General features: G+C 30.1%; 1 non-coding gene and 1 pseudogene across 1 annotated transcript; both read left to right on the top strand.

Annotated features, from left to right (window-relative positions):
• The first annotated feature begins 4524 nt into the window (after positions 1–4524).
• Positions 4525–4627, top strand: LOC120092288 (annotated as a pseudogene).
• Positions 4628–16704: 12077 nt separating this feature from the next.
• Positions 16705–16900, top strand: LOC120092244. Its single transcript, XR_005485955.1, has one exon. It is a non-coding gene; the product is annotated as a U2 spliceosomal RNA (small nuclear RNA).
• The last annotated feature ends 1008 nt before the right edge of the window (positions 16901–17908 follow it).

Here is a 17908-nt window from a genome sequence, read left to right as displayed (position 1 = left end):
AAATTANGTATTTAATGAATTGAATTTAATAAATTAGATTTATTAAATATTATTTAATTAATTTAAATTATATTTTGATTTAATATTAATAATAATAAATAAATAAATAAATCCCCATGTAGGAAAGTTACTGAGAGTTAGTTAGTGGGAGAGCCTTAACTCAATATGAAATGAAGAAAGAAATAAGAAAATTGTTTTTTTTTTACAAGATGCTCGTCTTAGAAATCTACATTATTAGGGATCGTAAGAACAAAATGTTGGCCTTGTTTCAAGTGTCGTATATTGACAAGATACTTGTTAGATATTCGATACAGAATTCCAAGAGGGCTTTATTACCTTTTACGCATAGAATTATCTTGTCTAAGGTACAATATACTAAGACACCTTAAAAAGTTGAAGAGATGAGACAAATTGCTTATGCATGGGCAGTGGGTAGGCTAATGTATGCTATGTTGTGTACTAGGCTAGACATTTGCTATGTAGTTTGAATTGTCAGTAGATATCAATCAAATTCTGGATTTGATCATTGGATTACGGTTATTGACAATCCTCAAGTATCTTAGAAGAATAAGGGACTATATGCTCGTGTATGGTGCTTAGGATTTGATCTTCACAAGATACATTGACTCTAATTTTCATACTGATAAGAATTCTAGGAAATCCACATCAGGATCATTGTTCACTTTTAACGAATGAGCTATAGTATGTAGGGTGTCAAGCAAGGTTGTATTGCTAATTCCGCCATGGAACTGAGTACATAGCTGCTTGTGAGGCTGTTAAAGAAGCAGTCTGACTAAGGAAGTTTTTATTGATTTGGAAGTCATTCCAATCATGTCAATGTCCATTACCCTTTATTGTGACAATAGTGATGCTATGGTGAATTCTAAGGAGACCATGAGTGAGAAGAGAGAAAAACATATAGAATGCAAATATCATTTAATACAGGAGATTGTGCAACAAGGAGAAGTGATTGTCACGAAGATCACTTCGGAGCACAATATTGTTGATCCATTTGCAAAGGCCCTCACGACTAAGTTTTTTTTAGGGTCGTTTGGAGAATCTAGGTTTGAAAGATATGCATCCCTTGGTCTAGAGCAAGTGGAAGATATGTACTGGGTATAGTGTATGCTCTAATGGGTTATAACTATTACACTACAATACTCGTAGTTTGTAATTTTGTAAACATTATTATTTATTAATAAAATAAAGAAGTATTTTGTTCATTTATTAGTCTTGCCTAACTTAATCCAATAAGCTAAGATTCATGGTTATTTAATGTAACTTGAACACTATGTGGTAGACATACAATTGGATTGTATTCAAGTAATAACCTAAAAGGTCTATATTATATGGATAAGGTTGGGTACCTTATCTTGGTAACACTTGGATATGACCCACATTGTAAATGTTACAAGTGTTGTAAGTGTTATAAACGATTTGATTCAAGTCGTTCATGTAATAAACATGCAAAGATGGGTATCCTATACAAAAAGTTTGTATAATACCAGACTGTGAAATTAATCTTTCACTAGAACACCATTAGTTTAAAATATTAATATTTCATAGGATGACCTCAGGTAACTTAATCTCAATCATGAGTGAGTTATGTATGTAGGATCGGTATGGCAACCCTAGAGGGAGGGGGAAGGAGGGGAGGGGGTGAATAGGGTTTATTAAAACTAATGAAACTTTTAATAATATAAGCCCGATTAAGCAAAATGAATATAATTTTAGGTAATAAGTAATTTAAACAATAAATTCATGAAAATAATTTCACATTCAATTAAAAAAAAAAATAAGAATCACAATTTAAAGCATCCTATTTAATTATAATAAAAAGATTGGTAATGAATATAGAAAATTTAAAATTGCCAATCAAAAGAAATCAATATGAACAAATAATTTGAAGAACAAATATTACAATTAATTTAATGTAATAAAAAATAATAACACATTAATTGCAAAATTAAAGTAGTATAGAGATAGAAAAATTGACACCGGTAATTTTATAGTGGTTTGATACAACCGACCTATATCTACTTCCTAAGCTCCTCTTGGGTATGTCATTACGAATTTGACTCTTTCCACAATTTAGAGTCAAACCGTTACAACGTCCTTTTTCCGGGCGCAAGAACAAATCCTATCCTTTCCACGATTGGGGATAAAACCGTTATAATTATTTTTTTTAGGGATCAAGAGCAACCCCCTACAATGAATTTGGAAATGAAGAACAATATGAGAAAAAATCTCTTGAAGTGTAGATTTACAAATTTAGCACTCAATGAATCAATCCTCATAACGTAAAATATCTCTCTTAAGAAAAAGATAAAAATAAGAAAATTGAAGCTTGGAGAGAGAACAACAATGGTGACTTAATGAGTAATGAGTTATGGAGGATCGAAAATAATAAAATTTGTTGTTATGATTTGGAGAAGAATATGAGTTTAAATAGGGAGGAAAAATTATTGAAAACCATATTTAATTTGAACCCTTGGATCTTGGAAAAGAAAAATCAATGGTGAAGATTTAAAACTAAACTAGCCGTTAGACATAAACAAAATATAATATTAAATTCTTTTTCTTTTTAAATTCATTTAAAAAAATTAACAAAAAGCAAAAATACACCATATGTCCAAAACTAGCCGCTTGAGATTTTTCCTTTAAGATTGTTTCAACCATATCTTATTTGTTTGAGGTCCGATTTAGGTGATTCAAATTGTGTTGAAACCATTGCTCTAAGCTCTACGCAATGGATACTTCAAAACACTCAAATGGTTAATTAATAAAAGTAGATTTGTTATCATCAAAACATTAATTAATTAATTAAAATATATTAATTTGAGATTAAGGGTCAAAAAGTCAACAATGGACTCTTGCCTATGGGGAACTATCATTTGATTTGCATGGGTGAGAGTAGTATAAGTCCACGACTCAATATGCCTACCATTTTTGGGACAAGACCGAGTGAGGAGTTGGAACATAACTACACGATGTGGAATTTATTTTTTCCCATCTTGGAAAGTAAATGAGTTGTTCCCTTTAGTGCTGACTTGAGGTCTTGAACAATGGGCCCCTTCCCTCTCATTGGTCTGAGAGGGATTTTGTTTATGGTAGGACCATAGACAGATAATTATGAATGACTTGTGAAGGTTTGACTTACTGGTAACGGTAATATCGGTAATATCTATGGACACATAAATGTATCTACAGTGCGAAGAATGCAGTTGCAGGTTTTTAATAGAGTGACCCACAATTAATGAATATTGGTTAATTTAATTAAAGAATTTAATTAATTAATCTCTTATCATTGGAGCTTCTAATCTATAGGTCCATTAGGTCTCTCGCTCACTAAGATAAAAACAAATTTGTTGAAGTTTTGGATGAATTTAGAATGTTAGAATTATTTGGAAAATATAATTATATATGTTACAATTAATATAATGTATAACTAATTTTGAATTAGATTCAAAGTTAAACTTTACTATATGAGAAAAATAAAATCTTTGAATAAGATTTAAATATTACATAATATAAATTAGATTTATACTAAAACTATAGATTAAAAATTAATATGAATAAGATTCATATTAAAATTATAGGTTATTAGAGGAAAATATATTCAAATATATTTAAGTATGATTAACTATTAGATTAAAACAGGTTACACCCCATACACAAATTATTGTAATTTACAAACTAATATAACTTATAATTACAGACTATAATTACCAACTAAGGAGATGTTTGGGGTAAGAAGTTAGTTATATAGTCCTAGATTATTATAATTGGGTCATAATAGTTTGTATTTGGGTTAAAATAGTATGTGTTTGAAGGTCAAAATATTTGAGTTTAAGAAGGAAATAGTAAACACTGTAGCAAGAAATAAAAAAATGATAAATGTAAAATAGTAAAAACTGTAGCAAAATAGTAAATACTATAGCAAATGGAGGTTTTAAAATAGTGTTGACTGTAGCTAATTAAAAGTTTTGAAATAGTATTTACTATAATAATAGGTGATTATTATAGTCGTATGATAGTCTTTGTTCCTAACGCTCCGTAAGTGTCCCAACTAGTTCATTGGTTTTGTCCTTTATGTTAAAAAAACAAAAGTAAAAGTCAATTATCATTTTTTTTTCTAACTTTTGAAACAAGAAATAAAAATAAGTTACCAAACCTATATAATTTTTGTTTTTGAGAAAAAAATATAAATATTAAAAATACTAAACTAAAGTAGCTAAAGATGGTGTACAAAAGAAAAAAAAACGTAGCTAACGATGGAGCTTAAAAATAAAAAGAAAATGTATATGAGAAATTTTGATTGGAAAATCGAATGTTACAATTGTGAATTCATCAGCAAAATTAGAATAATAATATGCAAATAAATGGAAAAGTGAAGAATAATTGAATTTTTAAATTTCTTATTGACAGGGAAGGATTTCATCTCGTTGTCCCACATCGCTTGAGTGACAAAAGGTTGTAGAACGCGATAGGTATAAAAGTGATGGGAGTGATTAAAAAGAGCTCATACCTTTCTCGGCCTTTTGGCTAAGATCAAGTGTAGCTTGCTACTCGGGCCTTCTAGCGTCGCTCTTGCGTTGCACCACTGCATGGGCCTGGCGCACCCCTCCAAGCCCAGTTTCAAATTCTTTTGCCTCATGTATATGTACAGCCATTTTCTGTCTAATCTTTAAGGACTCAGCGGATTCTGAGATTTGCGTTTTATGGTTTTTGTTTCAAGTTTACCGTTTTGCGTTCACCGGTTTTCTCTCTCTCTTTTTAATTGTGTAAGTTTTAATTTTATTAACTACTAAATAAGTACAAGAATTATTATTGATTTATAATTAATTATTCTTTTTTATTATATTATAAACGATTTTCATGCTTATTTTTCTAAGTTAAATACGAACATTTTTGTCCCAACTGATTTTCTCTCTTTACTTTATAATTCCAATGAAAACCATAGCATTTTTTTTTCTTTTCAAAGTGTACTTATTCAAATAATTAAAAGAAGAAACAAAGTTTGGTCAGTATGAGGCGATTGTCCCAGAATTTTCTTATGTTTTACTTATTTTAATATTTATTTATATTTTATTTTCTCCATATTTTCGTTGTGCACCTTAAATTTACATGTTATCGGAACGAGCTTCTATGTAAGTACAATTAATAAGATGTTTTACATATATGATAAAATTTATAACATAAATATAATATTTAGTAATAGTGCTACTATGAAAAATATTATAAAATTAAAATTTGTAGTCTTTGATATTAATGAAAATAATTATTTTTGTTATAAAGGTGTATTTTGGCATCAAACACACCGGGATGCCATAAAAATGTGATTATCAGAAAACAAAATTTTCCTAAAGCTCGTTGTAAATCAATATGTTAGATATGCTCTTTGCTGTAGCAATATGAAGGGAAATATTTTAAAAGTATTTTTCACTCATCTGATGTCTTCTCGTGGTTGAATAAAATAACGAGTTATTGATTAAAAAGAATATGAATCTCAGTCAACTAAAGCAATAATATTCCCTAGATTGAATGTTGTAAATTTTAATAATCGTTGATGAAAAATCATGAATCTCGACTGACACGATTCCCTAAAATGAATTTTATTGAAATGATTCTCCATGTTTTTTTTCTTGTTAGTAGATTTTAATATTTGCATATTCCAAATGATGTTTTTCTTATTGTAATTATTTTTTTAATGAACAAACCTAGATTATTTTAATATGTTGGATAATTAAAAAATGAGTAAAGAAAATCTATGTCTGACAGATGCGACAACACATACAATACTTACATGTAAAATAATATTTTTCCAAACTGACAATATGGAAGCAAAAGTCGGTACATATCAGGTTTTACAAACCTATTGAAGAGTTTTGAAAAGAAAATATTATTTTGCATAGAAGAACAAAATTTACAATTGACAATACATTGTTCTCTAGTTAATCAAAGAGAAATTTACTTAGTTTTAAAAATGTAAGTTGCAATGGTTATCATATTGAGACTCATAGAAAGAATAATATGGAGTATCTTTATATCATATCTACTGTCTCACATGGAAAACGTATACTGAAAGAGTTGTCTACTTTATCTTTTAGATTATATTATACTCGTATACGAGTAATTGAAACATACACAACAATGAACCTGAAATTCATGAATTTAGACATATTTACAATTTGGCATGTCCGATTAGGTCATCTAGGATCTATAATGATGAAAATAATTATTGTGAATTCAAATAAACATCCATTGAAGAGCTAGAAGATTCTTCAATCTAATGAATTATCATGTGATGCTTGCTCTCAAGGCAAATTAGTCATTAAACCATCACCAATCAAAGTGAGGACTGAATCATTTGCATTTTTAGAACGAATTCATGGTGATATATGTGAACCTATTAACCCACCAAGTGGACCATTTAGATATTTTATGGTACTAATAGACGCATCCAGAAAATGGTCACACGTGTGCTTATTATCAAGTTGAAATCTTGCATTTACGAGATTACTTACTAAAATAATTAAGTTAAGAACACAAATTTCTGATTATATAATTAAAGACTATTCGTCTTGATAATGCTGATGAATTTACATCCCAAGTTTTTTTATAATTATTGTATATCAATTGGGATAAGTGTTGAACATCTTGTAGTTTATGTTCAATGTTCATACACAAAATGGTTTAGCAGAATCATTCATAAAACGTTTGTAGTTAATTGCTAGACTATCACTTATGAGAGCTAAGCTTCCTATATCTGTATGGGGACATGTTATTTGCATGCAACGTCACTTGTATGCATTAGGTCAGTAGTTTGTCATAAGTACTAGCCATTACAATTAGCTTATGACCATGAGCCAAATATTTTCCATCTGAGAATTTTTGGTTGTGTAGTATATATTCCAATTGCTCCACCACAACGTATTAAGATGAGTCCTCAAAGAAGGTTAGGAATATATATTGGATATGATTCTCCATCAATTATTAAATATCTTGAACCTCTGACGAGTGATGTATTTACTGCACGATTTGCTGATTATCATTTTAATAAGACAAAATTTCCAACATTAGGAGGAGGAATTAAAAAGATAGAAAAATAAATTACATGGAATGCATCATTATTGTCTCATTTAGATCTGTGTACAGAACAATACGAACTTGAAGTTCAGAAGATAATTCATTTGCAAAATATAGCAAATCAGTTACCTGATGCATTTTTAGATGTAAAGAAAGTAATTAAGCCACATATACCAGCTGCAAATATTCCATCGAAAATTGATATCCCAACACAGTAAATTATCATTAATGAGTCTGGAACAGCCCAGAAGCGTGGTAGACCAATGGTTCAGATAAAAATCCTCGAAAACAAAAAATAATTAATAGTAAAAAAGACTTGGTTGAGGATATAAATACCCATGAAGAAATCCTTGGTATGACTAGTGCGGAAGGTGAAATATCTAAAGATAATAATGAGATTTCAATAAACTATGTCATGATAGGAAAAAGATGGAACCGAACTAATGTAATTATTGACAACATTTTTGCATATAATGTTACTCTTGATATTATATTTGAAAGTGAGGATCTTGAACCAAAATTTATTGAAGAATGTCGACATAGAAAAGATTGGCTTTCAAAGAAGCAATCGAGGCAGAATTAAAGTCACTTTTAAAACGTCAGGTTTTTGGACTAGTAGTCTGAACACTAGATGGTGTCAAGCTTGTGGGATACAAATGGGTATTTGTGAGGAAAATAATGTGGTCATATGATATAAAGCAAGCCTAGTTATACAAGGTTTTTCGCAAAGACCTGGTATTGATTATTAGGAGATGTATTCTTCCGTGGTGAATGCAATTACATTAAGATATTTAATTGCTCTGATTGTGTATGAAAATCTGGACATGCATCTGGTCACAACGAATCTCTTGATAATGATATTTATATGAGAATGCCAAAAGGATTTAAGATACCTAAAATATATAAATCAAATTCCTGGGAATTGTATTCAATAAAGTTACAGAGATCGTTATATGGATTGAAACAATTAGGACGAATGTGGTACAATCGCCTGAGTGGATATTTGTTGAAAGAAAGATATTAAAACAACCAATATGTCTATGTGTTTTTATAAAGAAATCACAGCCATGATTTTTTATTATAACTATATATGTATATGTTGATGATTTAAATAGAATTGGAACTCCTGAAGAGCTTTCAAAAACAATAGAATATCTTAAGAAAGAATTGTAGATGAAAGATCTCAGAAAATAAAATTTTTCCTTGACTTGCAAATTGAGCATTTAGCATATGGGACATTTGTTCATCAGTCAACTGATACAAGAAAAAATTTGAAAAGGTTCTATATGGATAAAACACATCCATTAAACATTCCATTGGAAGTTCGTTCACTAGATGTAAAGAAAGATATATTTGGACCTCGAGACGATAATGAAGAGCTTCCTGGTCCTGAAGTACCATATCTTAGTGCACTTATGTATCTTGTTAATAATACAAGACCAGATATTGCATTTTCAGTAAATTTATTAGCTAGATATAGTTCTTCTCCAATAAAAAGATATTGAACTGGAATCCGAGGAACGGTTGATATGAGTTTTTTTTTTATTCAAATAAATCAAATTTTGATCTAGTTGGTTATGTGGATTCTAGATATTTATCTGATCGACACAAAGCTGGATCTCAAATAGGATATCTATTCACATGTGGAGGAACTGCTGTATTATGGGGGTCAGTGAAACAAACCGTAATGGCTACTTTCTCAAATCATGTTTAAATTCTTGCAATTCACGAGGCTAGTCAATAATGTGTATGACTAAAATCAATGAATCAGTACATTCGTGAAACATGTAGTTTGTCTTCTAATAAAAATCATCTAACAATATTATACGAAGACAAAATAACATGCATATCCCAAATTAAAGAAGGATATAATAAAGAAGATAGAACAAAATATATTTCGCCAAAGCCTTTCTATACTCATGATCTTGAAGAAAATGAAGATATTATTGTACAACAAGTTTGTTCGAAAGATAACCCAGCAGACTTATTTACAAAGGATTATCTATTGCAATCTTTGTAAAACTAGTGCACAACATTGGTATGCGACGACTGATGTTTCCATGAGGGGGAGTAAATATACTTTTTAGGAGTATAAATTATATGAAATATGTAATTTTTTCCTTTCACTAGGATTTTTTCCTAGTAAGGTTTTAACGAGGCATATTTCATATATATAATGGACATCTAAGGGGGAGTATTATAAATATTATGATAATAGATATCCATTAGATGCTCATACTTAGTGTCCATTGACCATGTGTCATGACCCCATTTTTCAAAGTGTTGTCCGCGCATCTTAACATTATATATTATTAATGTCTATGTAGTCCACCTCTTACTTGTCAAATTGCCTATAAATAGTGGCATTAGGTGGATTTTTGGTAGATACACACTCATTGGGCAAATTCCATAAAAAATGGAGAAAGTGGAGAATTTAGAGAAATTTCTTACTTTATATTTTGCTAATTTATTTTATTTTATTTATTTATATATTTATTTATTTTATTATTATATTGTATTATATTTTATTGGTATCCGTGTTCCCTCATGAAGTTCACAACATTTGTATAATATTTCAAAAAAAAAAAAGAAAAAGAAAAATCTACAATTAGGGGTATTCAAATAACTCGACAACTCGAACTACTCGGATTAACCAATCCAAAATGTAAGAGTTGGATTGGGTTAAACTTTTTTTGTTTTGGAATAATTAGGTATATAGTAGTAATTACATTATCATTTGGAAAAATAGCTAAAGGTGAGATCCTTTTGAACTATAAAAAAGTGCATAAATGTCACGTGAGTCCAATTTCTTTTAACGTCAACTAAATCATCATTTCAAGTGGATAATTTTTCATAAATCTCGCGATTTAATAGTTGTTTTAAATTTTCGAATAAGATTTAATAGTTGTTTTGAATTTTTTAATCTTGTACATCAACTAGTTTTCAAATCTTGTTTTGAAATTTAAAATATCATATTATATTAGTTACCCTAACTGAGATTTGTTATTTTTACTATACTTTCAATTAATCTTAATCAAGTGTCATGAGTTTTGAATTATTTTAAACATTATATTTATTATCATTTTGTCTCAAACATAAAATATTAGAATACATTACGTAGCCTTAGCTTTGTAGTGAACACTTCCTTGTTACGGTTGTTCAACTATTAATAGTTTTGTTCAATGATAAGTGAGATGAAAATAACCACTATCATGACTTCCAATTTATTGAAGTTTCTGTTGCTTCGAACACATCTTTTTCATTTTTTATCTTTTTTAACTGATTTTATTTTTTGTTCTCAATCGACGACAAGTCTACTTTGGAGGCTTGACTTAATCGATCAAATTCATTGGTGCATAAATGAAAGGCTCGATTTAATCGATCATCGACCAAGAGTTCAAGTCGCAAAGTCTCTTCTTTCCAAAGTGATTCCTATCAAGCCATTGTGAAAAAGTAGGCCACGCATATGGACGGTGTTGGTATTAACCGAATTGCCTTGAGGGTCTTAACCCATCTTGACAGGTTCGATTAAGGAAGGATGTACCATCATCGAATATTGTTTGCTTCTCTTATGTTCATGAGATCTTTACGATTGACATTAACATCACATCATAATTGGTTAGTAATTTCAATTGACAATTTTTAATTGAGATTTTCATATTCCAATCCAAATCGGTTTCTTTCTCCATGAATACAATTATTTAGATAAAGTTTTTATCAGCCCAACCCTCACTTTCTAAATTGATATTTTGAGTCTAGAACAAGAAAAAGTATTGTTAGTTATGGATAAGTTCAAAAGCTATTTGGATGGTTTGGTTAATTAATTTTCATTTGTAGTGTATTTGGCTTTTTAGTTTAGTGTATTTGTTGGACGTAGTTTGAGACTAATTACCACGTATTCGTAGGTCACATAAATGTCTCATCGATAGTATCCCTAAAAAGTTTCAAAAGACCTTTTATGACTATAAAACCCTCATTCAAATTACAATGTAACTAATTTTTTCCTTTAGATGTTTCTTTTATCATACATTATTATTTCTCCTAAAATATCTCCTATGTTTTAAATCAATAAATCATATTGTTATTTTTTTCAAATATCAAAACTAAACCAATTTTTTTCTAAGATCATTTTGATCATTTTATTTATTTGTTTTGATTTTTTAAAATCTTTTTCAACTTATTTTATGTTATTGCATTTTGATTTTTAATGAGTTTGAAAAGTTTATACGATCAAATATAAACATAGAGTTTGTACTATCGACCTCGAGGCTAGAGGTTTGATTCCCTCACCTCGCACAGCAATTACGACGCGACCTCCGTGTTGCGGTCACGAGTAAGAATGAATGGTCGTTCATAAACGTTAAAAAATGAACGGTCGAAAATATTAAGAAAATGATTTATTAATAATGATAAGAAATTAGTTTTTATTTAAAAATAATTAAGCAAAAATTTAGTTCATTTCGCACAAGCACAGTTATCCGAGTGAAAGGGTTGTACATTTCACCACCAACACATTTTGGACTCTCATTTACAATGCCTGGTATTTACCCTCTAGGCAATTCTAAATGTATCCATATGGGACAAAACTCTTTTAGTCCCCTTAACTTTTTCTATGGGTCTAAGCCCAAAGTTATTTCCAACAATATGTTAATATTTTAGCGTTGTGTTATCGACATGCAACTATTTTTTATTTTAATGTTATCACATATCTATCATTGAAATCATTATTGTATATGCAAAATAGTGCATTGTTTCACATGGGTTGAATTCTATAATTTTTTTGGGTACATTTTTCTAAACTTGGATCACATAAAATTATTTTAAAAGAATTTAACTAAAAGATATTATTTTGTTTTTCTTTTACACATGCATCTCACACATATAATGCAAGACTACCACTACCTCACTCTGGCAATCACCTTCAAGTAATCAATCCTGACCACCACCTTCGAAAACAACTCCAACAAAGAGAACCTCTGACAAAAATTCTAGCCAAGACCACCTCGGATGATCAACTCCAACGATGACCACCTCCAGGGGCGGATCTATTTAAGGGTCTGGGGGGCACAAAAGAGTGTGGTTCGTTTGAGAAATTCATGCCTCTCTATCGAGATTTGAGATGTTAGGATCTTTCAAAACTTCACAGACATGCAGAAGAAAAAGACAAGACCCACTCGTTGGCCCAAGACATAACTTTTTGCCTCCTCTCAGTTGGTGATGTTTTGTATTTATGAATATTGATTTTCCTTAAATATAAAAAATATTGTAGTTGTATTTTAAATATATATTATTCCGTTTCGTTATAAACCTAAAATTTGACATTACCTCAATGGTGCGGAGGGGCACAGTCATCGTGCAAGGTTTGAGTATTGAGAAATGCATTTTTAATTTTAATTCTGAACATATTTCATATTTCTAATTTTTCAATATATATAATATGTGGATAAGTGTTTTAAATGATAAAACTTGTGGAAATATTTTCAAACATACCAAAATGTCACTATCTATCACTGATAGACAATGAACAATGACATTTTGCTATATTTGTAAATAAGTTAGCTTATTTTTCTATATATGAAAACAATCCTATATGTATTTGTTAGTGTTCACTACATATATTTAACTTTTATTTATTTATTTATTTATTTTTAAAAATATATAATATTTAAATTTTCTCACATATTCATATGGAACATACAAATACTTTTGGATCTTTATAAAATTATTTAACAAAATTTGATTGAGTGATTTTTTGCCCATATATTTAGGGAATAATTCTATAAAGATTTATTATAAATTTGTAATTAATATTACATAATCTAGATATCATATATTGATGCATTTAAAATTACATTTATATAAATATTAAATTACAAGTTTAGTCCCTAAGATTTCAAAATTGTTACTAATAAATCCCTAACTTTCAGTTTTTACTCTAGTGCTTAAAAATGTTCACTAAATCTATAAACTTCAATTTTATATCTAATAAATCTAAAAAATATATAAAATATATAAAAAAAATTAAATGTTTTATAAGAAGAAGAAAAATAATTTGTGTCTAATTGAACCTTAAATTTTAAATTTTGTAGTTAATAGATACATTAATTTTAAAAAAATATCCAATTGTATCTACTAACCATAAAGTTAAATTTAATGTCAATATAACATTTAATTTAACATATTCAAATATGTAAAAGATCTATTGGATGCATAATTGACATATTAGGAACCTATTAAACACATAAATCGAGAATCCATGAACCTATTAAAAAAATTTAAAGTTTAGAAACTATATATATAAACACAAATAAAAAAGTCTATGGACTAAACTTCTAACCTTATATACATTTTTGCCTCTTGACATGAGGTTCTGTATCCACTATTGGCCACCTTTGGCGACCAACTACAATCACCAACTCCGACGAAAACCACCTTCAATGGCAACTCTGATGAAGACCACCTCCGAAAAAAGGTTTATCGAAGATCACCTCTGATGATCAACTCTAACGAGAGCTACCTTTAGCAGGCAACATCAAACTTCGGTGATCACCTTCAGCAATCATATCCAACCACATGATGTTTTTCTTATTTGGGGATTATTTAATAAATTTTCATACAAATATGTTATAAGGTTGTTAATTATATAAAAAATAGTATTTTGTTTATATCTAACGCTATAGTTACATGTAGGAAATTATAAAATATATTTGAAATTCTTGAGTTCACATCTCAAATGAGTGCAAAAAATTTGAGAAAGCTAAAGCATTTGTGTAGTTGAATGGTGGAACAAAAAGCTAAAGCATCCTAGTAGAATGGTGAATGGTGGAACATTATTATCAATTCAACTCAACTAAGTTTTGCGCGACAAAGGCATCCTAAGGTATTTTTTTTATAAAAAAAAATTGTTTGATTTTCTTAAAATAGTTACAAAATACCTTTGATTTTTTTTAATAATAGAAAACAAAAGATGACCATCAAATCAAACAATCCTTTAGAGGGTGGTCGAGGCTCAATTTGGAGTGGGTTGGATGGGATAACTCACTCAATATTTGGGCGCGTGTGTTAAAATAATGGGGAATACAATTTGCATTTTAACCCCTATTTTGCTATAGTAAAACTATTTACAACTTAGTAGTTAGAATAACAATCTCTCAAATATTTCTAATAACTCCACCTATTGGCGACCAACTCTAATGACGATCTCTTGTGGCCAACTTCAACAATCACTCTGACAACCAACTCCAGCTAAGTTCACTTTCGACGTCTAATTTTGGCAATGACCATCTTTGCAACTACCTCCGACCACTACATCTAGTGCCCAACTCCGATGATCATTCGGCGACTAGCTCAGACGACCATCTCTACAACCAACTCCAATGGCCAACTCCAGCGAAGACCACCTTCGACGCCCAATTTTGACATCGACCACCTCGAAAACTAGCTCTGATGACTACCTTCGTTGATCAACTATGGCAACCACTTATGCGACCGAATCTAGTGGTCAACTCCAGCGAAGACCACCTCTGACCCCCAATTTGACGACTAGCTCTATGATTCCCTTCGACATCCAATTCCAACGATCTCCTTTAGTGTCCATTTCATAGTGTTTAATAGTCTTCTTTTATAGTAATTTGACATCAATAAAAACACTTTAGTATAGTAAATCAAGTAAACTTGTGTATAAAACACTTTTGAGACCAACTTATATAACTTTTTGAAATATTAGGACCAAATAAAAAGTAGACCCAAAACCTACCGATAAAAAATAAATAAACTCTGGTACAAACAAAAACTTTAACCAGAAAAAAACTCATTTTTACAATGATGTAATTACTTAAAAAATTTAAGGGCCAAAATTCTATAAATTTGCAAGTTTTGGGCCCATTGTCATGATTGTATAAGTTTAAGTGTCTTAATTTTTTTTATCTCTTGATTAATTTTTATAATCTTTAATTAGTTGAACTATGTACAAGTTAAGAAATAACTTCAGTTAATTTATGTGGTTAATAAAATATGATATTTAAGGTACTATTACTTGTATAATAAAATAATAGTAGAAAAAACCTAAACTCACACTAAAATAACTAAAATAACATAAACCTCAAGTACAAACTATTCAACTCAATGTTAGTTTTTGTTTCTTTATTAAAAAACAAAGGACAAATGCACTTTTGGTTCATGAGGTTTGAAGTTAATGTCAATCTAGTCTATGAAGTTTCAAAAAGAACATTTTAATCTTTGAGGTTTAAGAAATAGTATAATTGATTCTTGAGGTTACTTGGACTGTTAGTTGACTAATGGTAAAATGATTTGACTGGTAAAAAAATGAATTGACTAGCTGATTTGGCAACATTATTAATTTAATAATATTTTTTAAAGATGTTGACTCTTTCCTCTTTACTTCTCCTATCATATTCTTCAACTTTCTCTTGCAAACTTTCATTATGTTTTTGCGTCTTTTCTATCCCTAAATTAATCATCGACATTTTACATCAGAGGAATGAACAAATCTGCTTTGGGTTTCGGAGAGTTCGATATGATTAATAATAAATAAAAGGAAAAAATATACAAGATTCCCACAAGGGTTTTTGAAAAATTTTGAATACACAAAAATGTAGGAAGAAAAATGAAATCAACCAGTTGAGTTCCAAGTTTGAGGCGTGTCAATTTGCAGAGCTGGAAAGTGGCGGCTTTCATGGCGTTGCCGGAGCCAACCTCACATAAAAACCTGACCCATTTTTCCCCTTGTTGAATCTTTTCAACAAAACCCCCTCGTTGTGCACCTGAGACCTCATTGCGAAAGCCATTGAATTTCCTACTCCACCGTCGGAGGTTAGAAAGACACAGACACGGCCTGTAGACCCAGGAAGAGGAGCTTTCTAGCGGTGGCTGGGTTAGGGGTTTGAAACTGGCCGAGCGGGGCGGCAGTGGCGAGAAGGTGGGGCGGAGGAGATAATTGGCTTTCCAATGTAGGCGACGGCGCGTTACGAGTGGCTTATAAGGGCACGTTTAAGTCGCTGCCACTCAAAATGTCGTTGGGTTCCTTGTTTCAAATGGGTCTCATGTTAGTTGAAGATGATGATGGCGAAGAGGTAAAGAGGGGAGAGTCCACATCATTAAAAGAAATATTATTAAATTAATAAAATATTCCAAATTAATTAGCCAATTCATCCTATTAACAAGCATATCATTTTACCATTAGTTAACTAATCGTCCAAATATCCTGAGAGACCATCTAAAACTATTTTCTAAATCTCAGAGATTAAAGTATCTGTTTTCAAACTTCAGAAACTAAATAAACATGAATTGAACCTTAATGAATAAAAGTATATTTTGTCCAACAAAAATGAGGATAATTATTGAACATATATAATTTTTACTTTTGTAACTAAAAAAACCAGAAATAAAACTAACCAAACTTCTTTGGTATTTGCTTTTGAGAAAGAATATATAAATAATAAAAACACTAAAACTAAAGTAGCTAACGTTGGAGCGTAAGCCTATTTTTCAAAATGTTCATGAGAAATTCTTTGTTCGTTGTCCCACATCGCTTGGGTGGAAAAAGCATAAAGAACGTGATGACTATAAAAGCAATGGAGTGATTCAAAAGAACCCATACCTTTCTCGGCCTTTTGGCTAAGATCAAGTGTAGTATCTGTTCTTATCAGTTTAATATCTGATACGTGGGCCATCGGTCCACATGATATTAAATTTATTTTTCTAGGGGGAAGGCCCACCAAAGTAGCTTGCTGCTTGGGCCTTCTAGCGTCGCCCTTGCGTTGCACTACTGCATGGGCCTGGCGCACCCCTCCAACCCCAGTTCCAATTTTTCTTGGATCATTCCAATTTAGAGCCCATTTCTCGTCTGTTTTAATAGTCGTATCACGAGCATTCGAAGATTTAATTTTATTCAATTTAATTTACAATTTCAATATAAATTTCCATGAAAGGTGGTGAAGGTTTTCACATTTTTAAGGTATCTATAATCAACTCTTTTTCCCTTTTAGTTGTGTGAATTTTATTCTAATAGTTTCACAAGTTTAGGATTTTTGCCTCACGGGATTGGACTAAACCTTCAGATTAACTTTGATTTAATTTTTTTATATTTACTTTTACAATTTTAATAACAGAACCAAATCAATTTTTTTTTAACAAAGTTCTAATTCGAATTAAAAAAAATACAATTTAAGTCTCTGATTAGTATACGAGGCATATGTATTTATATAATATGTTTATACAATTTATGTACGTAATACATTTAATATTATTTCAGAAGAAAAATCCTAAATTTAAAATATTTAATGAAACACTTTTTCCAGATTCGAACTACGTATCTAATATATCTTTTTAATTTAATTTTTATTTTTTATCTTTTGCATGTATTACTGCATATCTGACTGAAGTATTATCTTTACTTTAAAGTAATAATTTGATGCAAATCAAAGTTTAAACTTGAACTTACCAGAAATTTCCATTTTTTCCCCTAAATATTCGGTTTTTCATTTCATCAACTTTTCCGTCTAAAAAAAGAAAATCTTCAAAGTTCTTTTAATAAGAAAAAGTATGAAAAATCTTTACACTATCCAATCATGTTTTTTTTTAGTATAACGCCCCAAGCGACTTGGAATTTGCTCTCTTCACTTACGTGTATTCTATGAAAATTCTGAGAAGATTTGTAACTTTAAATTTCTTTTAAGTCTAACTATATTTTCATGTTCTCAAGATCCTTCTCATTTGGATGTGATCTGGATTCATTCATGTTCCCCTCCTAAACTTGGGTCGTTACATACTACCAGCTTTCGTTTGGTTCGTCCTCAAA

Source organism: Benincasa hispida, chromosome 11 (genome assembly GCF_009727055.1).
Source record: "Benincasa hispida cultivar B227 chromosome 11, ASM972705v1, whole genome shotgun sequence".
NCBI classification, from domain to species: domain Eukaryota; kingdom Viridiplantae; phylum Streptophyta; class Magnoliopsida; order Cucurbitales; family Cucurbitaceae; genus Benincasa; species Benincasa hispida.
The sequence above is the reverse complement of the archived record's forward strand: the minus strand, read 5'-3'. Positions and strand labels throughout refer to the sequence as shown.